The sequence below is a fragment of the Anopheles coluzzii genome, chromosome 3 (genome assembly GCF_943734685.1).
Source record: "Anopheles coluzzii chromosome 3, AcolN3, whole genome shotgun sequence".
Lineage (NCBI taxonomy): Eukaryota > Metazoa > Arthropoda > Insecta > Diptera > Culicidae > Anopheles > Anopheles coluzzii.
In genome coordinates, this window is record NC_064671.1 from 81,159,177 (window position 1) to 81,179,067 (window position 19,891).

The 19,891-nt window shown below is 43.3% G+C and overlaps 1 protein-coding gene across 1 annotated transcript in view; it reads right to left on the bottom strand.

Moving 5' to 3' along the window:
- Nucleotides 1–19,891, bottom strand: part of LOC120954612 (serine-rich adhesin for platelets) — a 348,593-nt gene that overhangs the window by 296,370 nt on the left and 32,332 nt on the right. Inside the window, exons 2-3 of the mRNA XM_049608788.1 lie at nt 5,248–5,290; nt 889–1,364 (exon numbers count right to left, since the gene is read on the bottom strand). The gene's annotated coding sequence lies outside the window, so the exon portion shown is untranslated. The remainder of the gene's footprint in view (nt 1–888; nt 1,365–5,247; nt 5,291–19,891) is intronic.

The window sequence follows — 19,891 nt, forward strand, 5'->3', positions numbered from 1 at the left end:
GATGGCTTAACAACAAGCGCATTGAAGAAAAAAAACAGACTGAGTAGCTAAGGGCGACGTAGAAGCCGTAGAAAAACAAACAAAAACCCACCACAGTCAAACAAGGCAACCGTCCGCACACTTACTAACACACACACACATGCTGATGATGGTTTTTCGATCGAAGGAAATTAAACCACGGAAAAGAGGGCATCGTAAAAGTGTTTGGTGTGCTGTGCGGGGCTGTGCGTGGAAGTAAACAGAAACGCAGAGTTTATCACACACCGGCACAACCCCTAAGTGTCACCACCAACACACACACACATACACGCACAAAAACGGAATCAAATAGCGGTACGGCTGCTTTTGCCGGATAGCAAACCGGCATGTGAGCGGTGATTTCGAGTTCGTGCATTGCATACACACCAAAAAAAACAACCCTGAAGCTCTAGATTGAAGAGCAGCAGGAGGAAGAAACAAACCTTGACTCCACTCTGCTTTACAGCTTTACAAGCTTTAGGTCATTTCTAATTTCAGCGCTATTTCTCACACACACACACTGGCTGGGCGCACTGGTTTTATTTCTCAAATGGAATAATATAGCACCCAAAAACCGTGTTCGTTGCGTTAAAACAGCACCATCCTCCGGTGGTAGACACGCTCTAGATCGTGGCCGTTTGGTGTTGGTGTTACACATTGCGATCGATCGATCGAATAGATAAATAAACAATCGACACACACTCACACACATCCCTGAAGATGGGGGCAATAATGTGTTCTTCCCTTTGGCACATTCTTGCACATTCCCGTTGAATGTCTATCCATTTGGCAGCGATTACCACCACCCACACCCAACCAACGTCAGCAGGATGGCAGTGTGAAAAGGGCACTTTTAATTACGACACTTACCTGGATCGATGGTTGTTTTTTTGTTTTCAAATCTCTCACTCTCTGGTGCGTTGTTTTTTGCGACTGCCAAATTGCTCGTGTCCGGTTCGAAGGACTAAGAAAACACCGATGAACAGACACACACACAAACAGCGTCGATGGGCCGCGGGATGTTTTCAGGGGTTTCTTTCGCAATTGCTGGGCGGCAAAATTCGCACTTAAAAAATTGATGAATCTTTTTTGTCGATGATGCTGCACCGAGAACGTGATTTGTTGTTTTTTTTTTTTTTAATTTCAACTGTAGGTATTCGTTGTTTTGTTTTCTCTCTCTGTTTAAAACTCTTTGATTTTTTTTTTTTGCTTCTCTCGTACTCACACAAGATGATTTGCTTCACTTTTGCTTGCACTCGCGCGATACATATATATTTTTTTGCTTTCACTTTTGCTGCTATTTTCTTCCGTAAAGACGATGGAATTTTCACACGATATTACGATAGCTGCAGAAAGAATGGGTCGGGAAACAGGAGTGAAAATTAAGAATACTGAGGAGCGAGTAGCAGGCGACAGTGTATGGATTTTAATGTGTGCAAAGATTGGAAATTCAAGAAGAATTTCCACGTAGGCTCTGGTCCATGATGGTCCTTCTGTAGCCGAAAAACGATAATGCCGATCATTCAAACTCTGTTACTGGATCTTATTGGATTTAAAACCATCCAATAGGTGGCAGCTATATTGCCATTGGTTTCTAATATTATAAACCAATGTAGTTCGATGTATAGCAAAACAAAAACACGCTTTATTTAATGTTATTCCTCGCATATTTTGAAGCATCATTGACCGGTGTACGCTTCGCCATAGCACTTCGTCAAAAAGGGAAGATGAAAACCCTCCTATCTACTTCACCAAAATGCCAAGTAACGAGACAAACACCGAAGTCGCGAAGCAGCAAACCTTGCTTCAATTAATGTACGTGCACGACAAAGTCTCGGGGGCGCGCGTTGATTCAGTCCGGTCCCATCGGCCCTCACCAATACAATACACTGCAGACTGTCGGTGTCTCGAACGATGAGGAAGATGATGACCGGCTGACGATTGTTCAGACAGCAAAAAACAAGCATCAGGGAGATGAATCGTTCGCGCGGAGTAGTTTTGAAAGGTGATGAGAAATTTATTTTCTTGCTCAAGCTCTGTTTTATGAAACGCTCGCAACAAAATTTGCCGTTTGTTACTAGACACATAAAACACGCGCGCACACACACACACAAACACACTAACGAACCCTTCTCTTCGCACTGTACCACGCGACGCGTTTCGTTTCATAACGCAGCCGAAAAAAAAACTGGGACGTTTTCTGGCCAAGTCAAAAAACGACAACAGCGAAACATGCTCAGACTTGGAGTTTGCTGTGTCACACACCGTTCTTTATCTATTCCGCCACCTTGGCCCCTCGTGACGAAGAGTGCAAACACACGTTTGTTTTTCCCCCCGCTCACTCGGTCCGACAGTGGTCCCCACTGATAAGATCGAGATGTAAAAGCGGGAGCAGTCCCGTAGTGTGTGTGTGAGTGAGAGTTTTTGTACCGGTACTGTGTCTTGGCGATTTTTCTAGCGATAAAATAAAACGCACACACACACACACTCATAGACATGCCCGCTGCCCGTCATTGGAGGGTTGGAGAAACCACATTGCCCCTTTGAGCGGGTGGTTTCTGGTGCTATCTTCCGCACGAAACGCAACTTTACGCTGACACACCACACCAGAAGTCTACGCGCCGTTTTAGTGGTCCTCTCTTGGGCTTTACGATACTTCCGCACCACTGCACTACACACACAGAGACACGTTTGTAACAAATTTTCACTTTTCTTCCGAGGTGTTCCGTAAAATCACCAAATAAAAAACTAAATCCCAAACTCAACGGGAAATTTGAATTGGAGATATTTCCACTGACGGACGAGCGCGCTTTTTTGGCGCTCTTCTTTCTTTCCCAAAACTGTGAGATCGAACGTGTGTGTCACCCGCCAACTTTGTCGCACCAGATTCAAAAAAAAAAAAAAAACAACCGAAAACGTGGGAAGTAAAAGAAACCTCTTCTTCGGCGAGATTTCTTCCCGTAAACCGTGAGCTCAGCCGCGCGACGCAGCCCCAAAACCAGTGGGAAGTAGATGGGTCCTCCCCACCGAATTTTGGGAACCAATGTTGGGATGTCACGTTTTCGGGCCAGTAATGTTTTCGTGCGTATATAGATGGCAGCAAAGAACGCCGGAAGAAGTACACGGTTTACACTGCACAAGTTTGATTTCACCCGGAAAGAATTTGATTTTTTTTATGTGTTACTATTATTACATTAATAAGCAATAAGCGGCAAAAATTTCTGCGGGGATGCGAAACAGCGCGACCTTCCGTTAACGTTGTCGCTCGTAGAACTGAATGGCGTGAATGTTGCCAGCGGCCGACAGACCCGATGCATACGACACACAAAACCCGGATCGGTTCTCGTGCGCGGATGAACCGGCGAAGCGAGTTCATTCGTGTGCTTGCTGGCCGCGGTCGATCGATAAATTCAGCCGAAGCCGAAGTGATGAAGGCTTGCGCGTGTGGCCGAGAGCGCCGAGAGCATTGTGGCCGCCGGAAAGGGTGGCTTGGGTGGCAGAGCGCGGTGGCCCTTTTTTTGTACGCACCATCATCCCCGCATCGGTCGGTCGATACACACACGCAAAGGGAACCGAGCGCATGTATGCTGTGTGCGTGTGTTCGGGTTGCGTACCTTCCCCTTTTTCTAAGCTCGACAGCGCCTTAGAAAACAGGGGGCACTCACTGCGCTCGCTCAGATTCTCTCGGTGTTTTGGAGAGTAAAAGAGGTATAAATGAGTGGCTTATAAAGTTCAATAAAACGCGGTCTAAGTTGATAAATACGCTTCGAAGGAAGAAAAAACAACTGCAATAGAAATCTACTGAAAGGAGAAAATGTAACAAACATTTTTTTTAAGTTAATCATGGTTTTTCCATTTGTATTGCAAATGCGTAATGAGCGTTTTCCCTGAGCTCTATTTTCCGGCATCCTCACACTACCCAGAGCTCAGGAAACTCAATCTCGTGAGTTACATCATCAAGAGAGAGAGAGAGAGAGAGAACCTGGGGTGAAAAATTCTCCCTTTCCCGAGAAACGGGCATACAATGAAACCACGTGCACGCAGCAGCCGGGAAAGCGGGTCGGGATAGCAACAACAGCAGCAAAAATACCCCGGGCACGAGACTCGGCTGCTTCCGTGCGGCGACTGCCACCGTTTCGGGCGTTCGAAGTGCGGTTTGTTCGCACCGCCGAACGGGGAAGGTTTCTCTCCGACTGCTTGTCGGCGTCGTCGCGATTGCCGCACCATCGTCGGTGAAGTCTGCTGCTTCGGCAAACATCGCGAAACATTCTCCCGCGAAGCCCGCCGACGACCCGCGACCCGCCGACGACGTGGAAAAAGCATTTCCAATTCCATTCCTGACTTCATTATCCTGGCGCTGCTGCACCGGGAGGGAAGGAGATTGGCGTGTTCTTCTTGCTTGTTCTTCTTTTTGACAGCAGGATCGCCCGGACAGCAGCAGCACCACCGCTCTCGGAGCCGGGCTTGCCGCCGCCAGCGGGCAAGGAAATGGACGTTTTTCGCACTCGAAGGAGAATACTGTGATGGAAGCAGGATGGGCAGGATGACATTGGAGGAGCGCATGAAGTTCGACCTTTCTTCTGTTGTTTGTTTTATTATTTTTTTGTTATTATTTAAAGCAAATTATAAACCCTTTTTCCCCATTTCCCACTCTGCTGGGAACTAGTTTCGCTTTCCAAAAAGCGACCAGTACCAGCTGGGTGGTAATGAGACAAGTTTTGAGTGAGATCCGATGAAAATAGTTGAGCAAAAATAGCAACACATACCCAGAAACAGACGGAAGAACGTAGCCCGTCCCTAGCAGAATGTTTGCTCCCCTCACTGTGAAAAGGTTGATAGTAATGTTTTTTTTTTTTTTTTATCAGCGGTATTATGACGCTAAAAAAACTTGATGGCTCTCAACATCATTTTTTCTAAGGCCACATCATTTTATCAAACTTCGAACAAGTTTTGCGCCTGACCGCCGGATATTTTGGAGGGAAAACAGTCCAACCGGTCAGGGTAGTTTGGGTTCGAGACGAGACTGCCAAACGGGAAGGATCACGCACCGGGCCGGGTGTCTGGGAAAGGGAGCGCCGGAAGCTGCGTTAGATGTTTAGAACGTATGCAGCAGTAAAGGGTCAAGTTTGAGGAAGAAATTGAAGAATTTAAACATGTCTATTCTATGATTTGAGCAAGCGAAAACTTACCAAGGACTAGCTGGCAGAATAGGGGTTTGCTATGACTTACCGAAGATGTAATTTTCGCTTGTTCCAACGTCCAGAAGTAAAAGCTGTAAAAAACAAAACAGAAAAACACGAACATCAGTCTCATTCAAATTTTTAAACTTCCTATAACAAAAGACAGTTGAAAGTGCAGTCATTGCAGCCGAATTTTGGCTTTATAGCATCAATGTTTGAGCCGGTCTCGTAGTACAGTCGTCAACTCGTACGACTTAACAACATGCCCGTCCTGGGTTCAATCCCTAAATAGACCGTGCCGCCATACGTAGGACTGACTATCCTGCTATGGGGGGAAATCATTTAGTCACTGAAAGCCAAGCCCACAAGTGGTAAAGGCAGGCCTTGACCGACAACGGTTGTTGAGCCAACGAGAAGAAGAAGAAGAAGCATCAATGTTTAAGCATCAATTCTTGTTTCGAAGGCATCAATATTTGACTCTAGCTCTTGTAAGAATCATGATGATTTTACAAAATATTCGAGCAGATTTTTGACAATTTTAATTTAACATCATATAACCATACAAAAACCATAAAAAAAATAAAAATAAATAAATAAATAAAAAATAAATTTAATTCAATAAATTTAAAAATAAACAGTTTCAGGTATAATAGGTATAATCTACAGGTATAATATTACATTTCATAAATAAAGCGTAGCCAGCGTTTAAAACTAATTTAAAAGAGGCTAAAAGTTATAAAATTGAGTTTCTAATTTTAGTTGCAGGTTTACAGACTAAACTAAAAAATAAATGAATGAACCACATAACTAGTACTTTGGTGAAAAAGGACAACTAAACCATGATATAAAATACGAAAATAAGTGAAAAAGTAATAAATAACATCAAAAAGAGTTTATAAAAGACAAATATTTATATCACATTTTTAGAAAAAAAATACATTTAAAGAATTAAACATAATGAACAAATACAAGAAACAACATCATCATCGAAATATTACAACAACAAAAAACAAATGAAACAAAATACTACCGCACTAAGCTAAAATTGCCCAAACGTTTAACTTATTGTGACAACGGTGCACCGGGACATGGCAAACCGACCAAAACTAGCGAACGAATGCCAACAATTATCATAACGAGGCTCCGGCTCGTTCACCCCCGATAGCAACAAACACTCTGGTAGGTTGGTGTTGGTGGTGGTTGCTGTTCCCTCCAAATTGCGCGCGGCACCGAAACAGAAAGCAGAAGGCGACACTTTCGCACTTTCGGGGGCGAAAATTTAGCATCATGGGCAGATGGTACTCAGAATGGCATATCAACCCGGACCAACCACCAGTCTCCCCCAGGCCTGGCCGGACCGGTCGGTCCAACAAACGCGCAACAATTAGCGCCGATTACGATCGGTTCGTTCTCCAGCTAGAATGATAATGCAGCATTGAAGGTTAGGAAATGACTGTGGATGATGGTAGGTGGTGGGGGGAGGTGTGGTGTCCTTCCGGTCCCATTTACAGGTATATCAACACCCTGCCAGGCCAGCCCCCAACCACAGTCGCCGACGGACTGATGATTCGCGTTTGTCGTCGGTTTGGCGCAATTTTCCACTTTATGGCATCAATTTCACGCCACCAATGGCTTGGGGGACACAATGGGAGCGGAACGGAGGCGCGGTGTTCACGCACCATCCCCGGAGTTTGATACAAAACGCAAGACCGACGAATGGTGGACGCAAGACGAAGGACATTTCTCTGTGTTCATAGACGCACACACACACATAGTAGTCCAGTATAATTTGCTCCAACAATTTTGTCCTTGAAGCCAAGGTAGGTAACACATAACCAAAATCCTAGCCATAACTATTCTCCGTCCCGGGAATTGACTGCGTCTTCGTAGTCAAATACACTGGTGCCCCTGTTCGCAGGACGCAACAAACAAACAAAAACACCAATCGCTAAGAAGATGCAAATCCCCTACGGTGTCTTACTTTCCCGGAAAATGGACATCACCAAAAAATGGGCAGTCGTGGGCAAAACGCGAAAGCTGATCCAAACGCAAATCTTCTGGAGCAGCCAGATCAGATCCAAGCACCTGTATCCCAGGGGGTCGGTACGCCGACCGTCTCTTGCGTACCTCCGCCATTATCGCTTAATTCCTTTATCAATTTTTTAATCCCAACCCATAAACATACCGACAAATCCGTGCTGCTTCTAGGCGCCACTGCTACGCCCCGCGTACATTCTGTTCGATGCGCACTTTTTCTCACCATTCTTTCCTCTTCCAACATGTTTTTGTAGTCCTCCGCCGGCGTCTAGAGCGAAGAAGCGAAGGGACCAAAATGCCCATTGACATTGTGCGTGTGTGTGTGTGTTCTTGTAATCAAAGATTCAAATCATACCCGTGACAATGTTCGGCACACACCCAGGAACATCAAAACCCATCTACCCAGCTGATGATGGCGTTATTCCACCGTCATGGATGGCGTGCATGGAAGAGCTGGAGAAAATTTCTTCTTTTTTTTTTTTTTTGGAGAACGCGCGTTTGAAGAGCAACGTTCCCGAAACTGGTGTATCAACTGGCTGTGTGTTCGTCCAGGCCGCGTATCTTCATGCGGCACAACCGTTATCATCTATTTTCATCATTGTCGTCATGTTTATATTATCGATGTCAATTTGTTGCGGGAAAACGGAAGGACATTTGAGCGGTGGGAGAGGAGAGATGATGGCTGAAACTTACAAAAGTCGAGCATCGAAATTTGTTTTTTTTTTTAATATTTTTGTTAATAGTGAACAAGAGAAACAGCAAAATAAAGTAAGGAAGAAAATGCCAATTGTAGAGTAATTTTATAATAATACTAACAAAAAACAATTAAAAGATAAATATGAAATGAATAAAAAAACAAACTTAAAACAACATGACGTCATCAAACAATATCCAAATATAAATAAAGCCAATATTATATCCAGAAAAATATTAAAACCATCAACGATCGAGTCAATCCACTTCCAATCCTTCAACCCGGGCTGCTAAATGCAGCCCACTGTCCTTCACAGAACGAAAGGATACGCGAACGAGGGTCGTTTTGCCCGAGAACGAGCTCAAATACTCACCAACTCTCCCATACAAACACACACATACGAAGGGGACAAATCGATGGGTGAGAAAAATGTTTCTCACCCGTTTTTCTTCTCACTCTCACTCACGCTCATATCTCACCTTCTGCTGTGTGCAATCGTGAATCGTCGTCGTCGTCTTCGGGAAGTAACGCACGTCTTCCCTTCGGCAGCACGCACCAGTTTTGCTTGCTTCTTCGTAATACAAGGACACACACACACACACTTTGCCTATGTGTTTGATAGTTTGCGTGCGGAAGTATTTTCCTTACGCTTGCCGTTTCTGTCTGAACCATTCTAGGCCTTCTCACTCGTTCGCACGCACAAGAAACCAGCCGGAGGAAAAAAAACGGCAAACCCGGGAAGTTCGGGAAAAAAGCGATTTTTCCATTGCAAACAGAATGTGGAAAAATTTCGGCATCTTTTCCCCGGCCAGTTGGAGGGGAGAGTTGCGCGGAAAAGCAGGTATGGCCGACGACGGCGGTAGTGTAAAGGAATGAAAAGGAAGACGATTCCTCTGCGTAATCATTACGCGGCAAGCAAGTGTTGGCTGTGTCTGTTTCCATTCGGGTTTTCCTCCCATAACTTCTATTCGAGGCTCCGGAAAATGCCAACAGAACGTTCGCCGTCTCGAGTGGATCGAGGAAAGGTGGATCGGGATATGGATACAGGAAGGGGAGTGAAAGGCATTTTCGTTTTTTGGAAGAATCGTTCTCTGGCTCGGCTTTCTTTTTGCCTGCCGTGACGTGACGTGTTCGATGACTTTTCCCGAGGAAATCGATGTCTCACTATTTATCGATATGTCTTCCCCCAGCCCCATCCCTCTCCCCAGCACATCAAGGTAAAGCGAGATAAAACGATGATGGCATTCAAAGCGTTTAAGAAGAATATTGTGTGTATGGGAGGAGAAAAAAAGTGCACCGGTTGCACTTTCACCTTCCGACAGTGGTAACAGTAAGGAATGATTGAATTAAATATAAAATATAGAATTGTAGAAAATTATACGAAACGACCGCACGTAATACTAATAGAGTAAATGTCATATCGATGTGTTTCAATGCATTTTAAATGTCGATAAGGTAAATATATTAATATTTTGCCGGATAGGAATTGAAAGATGATTCTTCTTCAAAACCACAACACTATTTACCATTTAAGTAAATAATTCATATTTTTTCTGATTGCACCGATGCACCCATGATGGCTCCTAATGATATTGTATTCTGTTCATATAATGATGAAAGAAATAAAAAAAGATGTATAAATAAAATGACACGAAGTTTTGAAGACAGTTTCATATCATTAGCGACTATTACGACGACTGCCTTAATAATGAATATTGAAGTTTTTAAATCGTCACAAATATATTAATGTCGATGATGGAAATATTGTACGAACTGTACAAATGACTAAAGTCGACTAAGGCCAGGTAGAGTGTGGTTTTGTGCGATTCAATGATTTTTCACTGAGTTTGAAAGATTAAGAAAAAGAGCACAAAGCCCATGATTTCAATTAAATCAATTTGAATACGTAGCAGTTATGGTAAAAACAGCAATTTCGTAATTTTGTTATCAATCATAACGTTAACAAAAACACGAATTTTATTACAAAAGGCTTAGGAATATGAAGTAATGTTGACACCTTTCCCAAAATAATGTATTTTTCGGGTACTACGTCACGGAATGGCACCATTTAATTTTTTAACCCTTCCTAAAAGACCAGATATATTTACGCTACGAGAAACGAATAAAAATAATGGATTTTTTCCTTTTATCTTTTTGAAATTGATTTGCTGGTAGTTTTTGTAAAACAGTTTAACGCAAACAAATTTCTCAAAACCATCGCAACTCAAAAGCAAATTAAGGTATGCATTCTACATACAAGTGTTTAAATTGTACCAAATGCGTACGAAATGGACGCAAAACATTTGAATGCGTTCATGGTTAATTTCGCACAAAGAAAGGAAAACATAAAAAATTAGGTACACTACTCTAAATACAATTCATCATAACTCAACAAAAATTTTGAGTAACAATTTCGCATGTTGTAAAAAAATGTAAAAAAAACAATTATGTTTTTTTAATAATAACTTCCTGACAATAAGTATCAGTAAAAAGCAGATAAATTTGGAAGAAAGAGCTAAACAAAAATTTGAAATGATCAAAACATGACAACATAAAAGATTTAAAAAAAACATAAGATGACATTCGCACAGCAAAATCACTGCCAAGCTGTAGTGCCAAACATGATAAAGACAAAGGAAAGAACCGGTCAAACAAGTAATCATATTACACACGTTGCACGTTATAACATCGCTTCCCCGATAATGTCCCCGGAATGAGACATAAATATTCAAACGATAATTTCCCATTGCGAACCCGTAACAAACAAAGCACAATGTGTGTGTGTGTGTGTGTGTGAAGCAGCGGGCCTTTCGAGTCCTCTCGGCCACGGCACACCATATGCGACCATCATCATCACACACGCGACAAGGGAAAACAATAGACAGCGAACGATTGGTCCTTTTTCATGTGTCTGTGTGTGTGTTTGTGTTGCCTCTATGAAACGTGCTCAATTTTCCAACCCCCCCGCACAAACCTCCAGTGCGTGCAAAAAGCCAAGTAAACAGCAGCAGCCGCCAGTGGAAAACTTAAGCCTCAGCCTCATAATGTACTTGCGGAAGCCCGTTAAGCTCCTCATTTTCTCCTCTTAGCTCACACCGTTCATGGTCGAGAATGAAGAGCCCGCACCAAAAAAAAAACAAGGAACACACACACACACAATGAACCTCCTGAATAGAGAAAAGAAGAAAAAAAACAATATGGAAAAATGCACAATGGAAGCTACAACAACAACAAAAAAGCCCGTTCACGGTAAAACATTATACCGAAAGACCCAAGTGATGAGGTTGATGATACGATTAATATTCCGATCGTGTATTATGACATTCCTTTTTTATTTTACTTTTTTCGTCAATTCCTTACCGGTCTCTCGCTCTCGCATTCGCTCCCCTGCGAAGGGATATTAAAACGGGATACACGTCTCATCTTTCCAAGGGCAAATGCGCGATTCTCTTTTTTACATTTAACCCAATCGCCGGCCTGCTGCTGTCAATGCATGTAGCTTTTTTTCTTCGCTTGTTTGTCCATGTGTCTCCGATACTATCACTTTCCGTAACGGACCTTTCCAGGGACGCTCGCCCTCTCCCTCCCACCCAATAAAGCGCACAGGAAAGGCAAGACACACAAAAAGAGGGTTTTAAAATGACAAATTGATTTAGTATAAATAATTTCACCCCGGGAAAAATCTCCCATTTTCTCGTCTCCGACCAGAAGAACTGGTGGACGGTGCTGCTCCTGGCAGGCTTGAACCATTTCTTGGACCCCGGCTAAAAGCTAGACGAAACCTACCGGAGAGGATCTTTTCTAGCAAGCATGCAAGCGGTCTCCAAAACCGGCTACATCCTACATTAAAAAGCGAAGCGTCACGATTTCCGTCCCAGAGGCACGTAAGACAATGGGTTTCCCTCGCCAGCGCACACCCGCTTTTGCCGAGGCCGAACGATTTGCAATGAAAGTGAAAATCCAATTGAACCCAAACTAGCTGCCTGTGGGTGCGTACAAATAGCAGCAGCAGGTAAGCGAAGTGAAACGTAAAAACAACCCTTACGTCCCTGATTTTCCACCCAAGAAGGAAAGCGCCGAACACAGGCACCTATGTAAAACGAATCCGGCACGGCCCCCCTAAGGATTGTTTCGCCCAACCTTACCACGGGCACAGTTACCAGAAAAGGGTTACCACCACCGGTTGGAAAAATCAGTAGAAACCCCTGCTGTATCCATCCTTTCCCCCCCCACCACCCCGCCCAGAAGATGCCAGAAGAATGCTCGACCCGATTCAACCTGTGCCCACCCAACCCCGGGTTTTCGGGTTCGGGTTCAACGACGGGTGCGAAGGTACAAATTATAGGATTAATTTCCGCACCTTCCGCATTTGTTAATATTGACAGTTTTATTGCCGGCACTGATTAATTTCAACCCGCTTGGCTTTGGTTTTGTTTCAGCGCTGGCCCAGTCCCGCTTTTGGGATGAATGGGAATGTGAAAAGTAAGGGGAGGTACACGAAAGAGTAGCAAAAGGTAGCTCCGAGGGACAGTTTAAAAGACGATTTTGTGGCTCTCCCCACTCCCATATCTTGCAAGGATGGAAATGATTTGCAATCGAGTGGAATCAAGGATGCCAAAATAGAGCCATAAAACGGCGTCTGTGAGGCTAGCGGGAGAAGAATGTTGCACTCAAATTGCAATGGTAACCTCAAAATCACTGACTTAATGTGTTACGTGCACAACTTGTGTTATTATTGGGTGTAGGATGCTTGTAATTTCAATTGAATAGTAAACGTTGAAGTAAAGATGTTAATTTTTTTTTTTCATATAAGGATCTAGGATTAACACACATATTCCAAGTCAAGAAGAATGTGATTCGATAGAGAGAATACATCAGCGAGGAATAAAAAGTTGGAGAGTAACTCTAAATGTCCCGTCAGGAATGGCGTAGCCAAGCATGCCTAATAGGTTAAGATAGTTCAAACAACTTTGATGTTTGCGGTTCTTAATTTCAAAAACTATCTCCAATTCTGATAATCAATATCGTCCACATACTAAAATCAGCAATACGGCCTTTTTGGACCGTTCCTCCTGAATAAATAAATACTAAAATCGTAAGAGAAAATAAGTGATACGAGTAGTTAACTGTAATATATCTCTAAAAGATCCTGTTCACAGAATTCAACACGATCCAGTTCCTTTAACACGATTAAACCTGCAAGTATACAACATCATGTAGACCGGTCTGATGGCCCAGTCGTCAAGTAGTACGACTTAACAACATGCCCGTTAAGGGTTTAAGCCCCGAATGAACTGAAAGCCAAGTCCGCTAGTGGTACAGGCAGGCCTTGACCAACAACGGTTGTTGTGCCAAAGAAGAACAAAAAGAAGAAGAAGAAGAAGATAATACAACACCATGTAAATAATCCTGTCCCAAGTTGTGCTTATTGGAACGATAACATAGCTTTCTGAAGACGACTCTACACCCTTAAACTGCCGTAGTCTTTCACACAATACGGCTGACACATTACAGGTAAAGATGCAAGTCATCCAGAATCAAAATACATACAAACAATGGGTCCCTTTCCGTTTTAAGTTCGTAGGCTGAAATTTCAACCTGCCAGCTGTTTGCATTGTATAGCAGTTATCGAGCAGCTATCAAAGTAGGTATAGTATACAGGTGGGCTTACCCCAAGATGTATGTATTTAGAAGGCTGATTTTTATCGCTTCTGTTTCTGAATGAAGATTTTAACAGTATTTTGTGTATTCGTCAAGCTACCAGAAATCCTGTTTGAGCAAAAGTGTTCACCCGTCCTGTCAAAAAGTTTGGTTATAAAAACATGATATGAGATCACCTGGTCTACATACACCTTGATTCTGGATTCCATCACCAGATCTCTTTAATGCACCTTGGGATAAATGAAAACACGACCTTGTTTTGACAATTTTCGAGCAGGTACTCGAATCTAATTCAAGCTTTGATGCTCAAAATAATCTAGACTGAAAATCGCAGGCTAGTTTTGTGTGTGGTTTTGTATCGAGTCTTGACAAGATTTCAGCCTCCAACTATTAAACTCTATATAAAAAAAACTGACTAGAATTGTCAAGGGCCCCAAAGTTATATTCTATGATATCATCTATTTGATCTGATGATTCGGGATGATATCATATAATATAACTTATAACTATTTTATATAATATCTATTTGATCTGATGATTCAGGAATGTTCCTACCGAACATAATTCTTGCTTAGAGCTCGCTAAGTGGTGCAAACCCTCTATAATGATGTAAACAACAACATCTTGTATCAATCAACATCTTGTGCTCGTATCAATGACTCCTCATTAGGTTAGTGGTGCTCTTCCTCATTAAACAATCTTGAAAACTGCTCATCTATTAACCTGGTGACCCTCTTCTATTTGTTCAGAACAAAACGGATTGAAAAAAATCAAACAAAATTAAAGATTTAAATAACCCTAACTACAATGTCCATGCAGAGACTCCCGCTGGTTGGATTTCATCCGTATAAAAACTTCAACCCATCCCCTTCGCTCAAGGCTCGCAATCGACAGCGAGATCGTTTTTCGATTGCATTCACACGCACACAAAACCGACGACAACCAGAGTTTGCTGCAAGTGACAGCATGCTATCCACGAATGGAATGCCATTTTCGCACAATTTGCTGGGTTTCCCGTCTCCTTCCTCCACCCGTTCACTTTCTGGGCAGCATTTCATTTGACGGACAGGATGGTTTTCCTCAAGAATTTTCCACTGGCCAGATTCACTTTTCCATCTCCTTTTCCCCCTCATTTCCGTTTTCTATTGCACGTAGCACCCACACAGGCAGCTCACAATCCGTACTGCTTAACACAACAGCTTTTCCCCTCCCGCGACCGGTGCCTCTCTTCAAAAACAGACTTAGCAGCGAAAAGTCAGATAAAAATCGATTACGAATAAGCTCCGGAAGGCCGAATGCAGTCAGCTTCTGGATAACACAAGCGCCATTCAGGGAAGCGCACCGGAGCACAAAGCACAACCCTAAAATCGAAGATACTGAAGGAAAGAAGAAGGCCAAAAGAAAAACCTTCCGCATTGTAAAAAAAATCCAAAACAAGTGAAAACGCTTCCCAAAGCATACCATCACAGGAGGGAGGAACCCTCCCTCTCCCGCCCGGTTGGAGCGGGTTGGATAGAAAACATCCCGGGAGCCGCCCGTTCACTGCCACACGATTGCCAGTTGCGGGCGATGGAAATAAATAAATTGAAATCTATTATTTCTGTACTCAGCGAAAATCGTTTGCCTTTTACTGGCAACGATGGTACTTACTCCATTTATTTTACCTTTTTCTTTCATCCCTTTACCCACAACGCCTCTTCCTCTCTATCTCGCTCCTCAAGATGCAGCCCAACCATACTGTGGGCGGCTGCTTGCTAAAGCTGCTGCAGCGCGCTAAAGCTAAATCGACTCGATCGTACCGAACAAGACGTAAACGGTGGCAGGTTGCTTCCTTTTTTCTTCCTAGGATAAAGCATACAGCAACGAAAGCAACGGATAAAAACAACAACCCATATCCAGCCACAGAACTCAGAGTCCACTGGTATGCCGCCAATCGGGCCCTGATCTTTTTGCAAACGCGTTTTGTTGATGGAATTCTTCCTGCCTAATAATGTGGTAGTCTTGCTATTTTCGGATTGTGTCCCTTCAGCGTTGCAGCCGGAAACGTTTAATCGGCCTTAAAAAGGATTCTTGCAAAGGTGTCGAATGGGATTAATGAAAAGTTGTTAAAACGACTCCGCTGCCTTGTAGGAATGATAAGATTTCAATAAGCACATTATTTGATCCGCTTTTAAGAGCCAGTGCTCAATCCTTTGGATGAAAGAAAAAAATTGCATACTAGGTTATAAATTGTGGTCTGGTGGAATTCATTACATCAAATAGTTTTGATCTAACATTACAGTTATATACAAACATTTGCGAAAAAAAAAACTTATTAAAAAACCAATATGAGAAGTTCCAGAGTGCTTCCAGTTCATAAACTAAACGCTCATGTCTCACTGTACGTTTGGACACCACAAACAAGGCGGGCTTGAGGACTAGTGATGGGTAAAGTTGACAAAATCCCGAGTCGACTCTGATTCTGACATCGAAGAATAGACCGGATTCGCAGTTCGAGTCATCCAGAGTCTTCTGGAGTCATCCGAAGTCATCCTGGATCACCTGGAGACATCCAGCGTCATCCGATGCCATCCGGGGTCATCCGGGGATACCTGCAGACATTCAGCGTCATCTGGAGTCATCTGGAGTCTTCCGGAGTCAGAGTCATCCGGAGTCGGAGTCATCCGGAGTCGAAGTCATCTGGAGTCGGAGTTGTCTGGTCGATTCCGACTATGGCAAAATTCGGTCAACTCCGTTCAACTCCGATTCCTGCCAACTCCAATTCCAGACGACTCAGAGGACTCTGACTTCTGACGACCCTTACTCCGTTTCCAACTCCGACTCTGACAGATATGTCATGTTACTAGGGCAGATTTGAACAAAAAAAAACATTTAAAGTATATTTGTTATGCGCCCCTCAAAAGAAACCCCAAAAAATGACAACCAAAACGAAAAAACCCGAAACAAAAGCCAATCGAAATGCGAATGGGGATAAAAATGTCAGCCAAAAGCCGAACACCCGCGCCCGCTCACTTTGCCGATAGTGGCTTGATTCTCAATTTGATTGCGATAATTTAAAATTGCAAAATAAATTTAATCCCATCGGAATACATTTATCGACGATGATTGGTTCGACCGCACATACACACACAGAGCTTGCTCCAAACCCGCTCCAGAAGCTATCGTGTTTTCGTTCTGCTGTTGCTTTTCGAAGCAGTTGCAGAAAAAAAGCAAACCTTCCTCAGATCGAAACACACACACACACACACACACACACACACACACACACACACACACATAGGTAAGGTAAGGTTTCGGTTTATTTGCTGTCGACTGCGCTCTGCATCGATTGCGATTGGAGTCAATTTGGAGTAAAAATTATCCTCCCATCGCTTGGCTCGGCAGAAACACGCGTTGGTCCCGGCAACGATACTGCAACCGATGATACACAATCTCGAACTATTTTGACTCTCTTTAGGGCATTTGCAGAATTAAATTCGTTCTCGGGTGCGCTAGAGTCGTTTTATATTCCCTATATTCCCCTCCTCCTCCTCCATTACCCATCACAATCTAAGCCTCCAATCTTTGCGACATAAATCCTTTTCTTTTTTTTTCCTAAATGAATCCTTAGGAGACAGAAAACACAACCAATATCCCATTTCCTTGGCACTAGTAGAGGGGACTGCCGCTTGACGAAGGTTGGAGCGTCCTAACATCCAGGCTCCAAAGAGCAAAATGCCAATGATCGTGATTTCAATTCCAGATGAATTCCCCACGCGGGATTCTACCATCCTCCTCCCTCCTGTACCTGGTTGTGAAATCGACTGCAGGTGTTAATTAAGAAGTGACGTTCCTATTTATCCTTCACGTCCGAAGAGATCGCATGCGGCAGATCCTTCCGAGCGGCGGCGGCCGATATGGCGACACCTTTTAGGTAATCATATCCTCGTCTACACACTCTCTTCTCCGCACAGATCTCCCAGAAATCCATTCGATCTGACTCGTGCACACACCCAACACACACACCTATGTTATCTTCCCTTTCAATCATCAGCCAAACACCTTCAAAATTTCGTGCCAGTGCCTGGGAACGTGCCCGCGAGAAACGATGGATTTATGCATGTTGCGATTTGCTTTGCTGCTGCTGCATGGTAGTACACTTCTGTTTGCACAAAATCTATACCTCCCTCGAGACGGATCGTGCACCAGGGCCATGCTGGTTTAAGTAGCAAAGCAAAACGGGAAAAGTAAACATTATAAGCTTGGGCGCACGGTGAAGCGAACCAAGCTGCATAACTCAATCCGGTTCGAATCGGCTTCGCATCGATACACGATAAGGAAAGCAATCCATTTTCGGGTTGCCATTTTTTTTTCTTCTAGTTCTTCGTGTTCTCCAGCCCCCACTCACCTGATCGAAGGCTATTAACAAGCGTTTTCCACGTTTTCATTGTTGAACTCAGAGAGCACGGAGAGGTATATACGATGGCTAATCTCGTGTCGACAGCAGCTTCGGATAAACATCGAAGACGGTGCCTGCCTGCTGCCTTGCGCAAACGGTACGGAGCATATAGTTAGCATTTACAGCAGCGTGCGCTCTATCGATACCATTTCACACTTTTTGCTGAAAGATTTGCTCGCATGCAAACGCGACCCCGTTATCGGTGTGAATGTAATTGTTTGCATTTGTAAATGGGTTTTGAACAGTATTTGACGCTTTGTCGAATGGAGCAAAACAAGTCGAAGCTTTTAAGAGAGAGAGACAAATATATTTTACACAAAAATAATAATTTATGCAAGTCGAACAGACACTAGCAATTTGGTTTTGACTTAGCATACATACAATTAAAATTAAGGCAATAGTAAAAGATGATGCAAGTGTAGCATTATTTTGTTGCGTATTTCCCATACATATGACAAATATTGTTATACAAATCTACAATCTTTATCAAGCTGTTAATCATGCCTCTTAAAAAGCCATGCCTAATACTAGAACTTCATTCTAGCCAAAAGTTGTGCCGTTGCATTCACAATTTGCTTGTTTTTCAAAAGTTGTAGTTCCAAAAACTAGAATCGTTAGATTTGGCAGTTGGAGTAGTCTTCGATCAATTCAAATCAATTCATCATCTCAGTACAGGTTTTATGCTGAATTTGGATCATTTTAGATTCTGAATCATTAGCAGAATCTAACCGACTTCTTATAGACTGAACGAACTGCATTGTATTCTGCACTAATCAATATGGAATGATTAAAAAAAAAATTGATTCGTTGATTAAAGGTGATCGACTAATTGGAAATATAATTTCTTGTATTGAAATTCAAAATTCGTTTCGTTTGTAAATTCTCCAATTTTTCATTATTTCAATCATCTACGTGACAGTCTGTCAAGTGTAAGGTTCTGTATCAATTATCATCGATGTTGTTTCCAAATTTGGTTATTCATAAACATCATATCCCTTACTTCATTGATCTTTTGTAACTAGATATTTTATACAGCAAAATTTGCACGTTATGCAATAATGACTTTGATTCTCCAATTCCATATCAAACAGATACACACCCTCAATCCAAGCTCCTGGTAAAAAAAAAACACTCGCCAATTTGCGGACTCACACACATCAGTGTGTCCATCCACTGCTAGCGATACAAACACGAGATTAATAGAGCGAATCAATGTGCTTTGCCCATCCGAAAAAGTCATTCTCCGAAACAAAGAGATACAGTCCTGAATCGTTTCCAGAACCAACACACACATGCATCCTGTCGCAAGCCACCATCTGCTCAACGAAACGCAGTGGATTGGCCATCTTCACCGTGCCGTCACAGCAACCGCCTCGCCTGCCGGAAGCCTGGCCGTAGTAATTTGATTTCAGCTTCGAAGAACACGTCCACACAAAGCCGAAGCACAGTGTTGCCAGCCGAACCAGCGAGGCAAGCAACCCAACCCGGACGATAAATCGCACGTCAAACGCCAATCGTCATCGCGCGCGCGAGTACCTCCAGCACACGGCGGTTGCCTCGCTACACTAGCAGGCTGGCGCTGTTGTTTGCTTTTAGCATTTCGCACAAAACCAGAGCTGATCCGTCACACCGTTCGACCCGGTCTCGAAACGCCCAGCAGCGTCATCGAGGTGAATTGAGTTATCGCACAACTTCAATGTCCACCACCGGTTTTTGGCTCCATTCCAAGTAGGGCTACCCATCCCCTGCCTCTCCAGCTAACTGGACAGGTTTCGTGTGCAAGTCAGATCTCGCAAGGCGATGTAAAGATGACTACTATATACTGCATGCAGCCATCATTATGCATCCGGTTGTGCGCCTTTC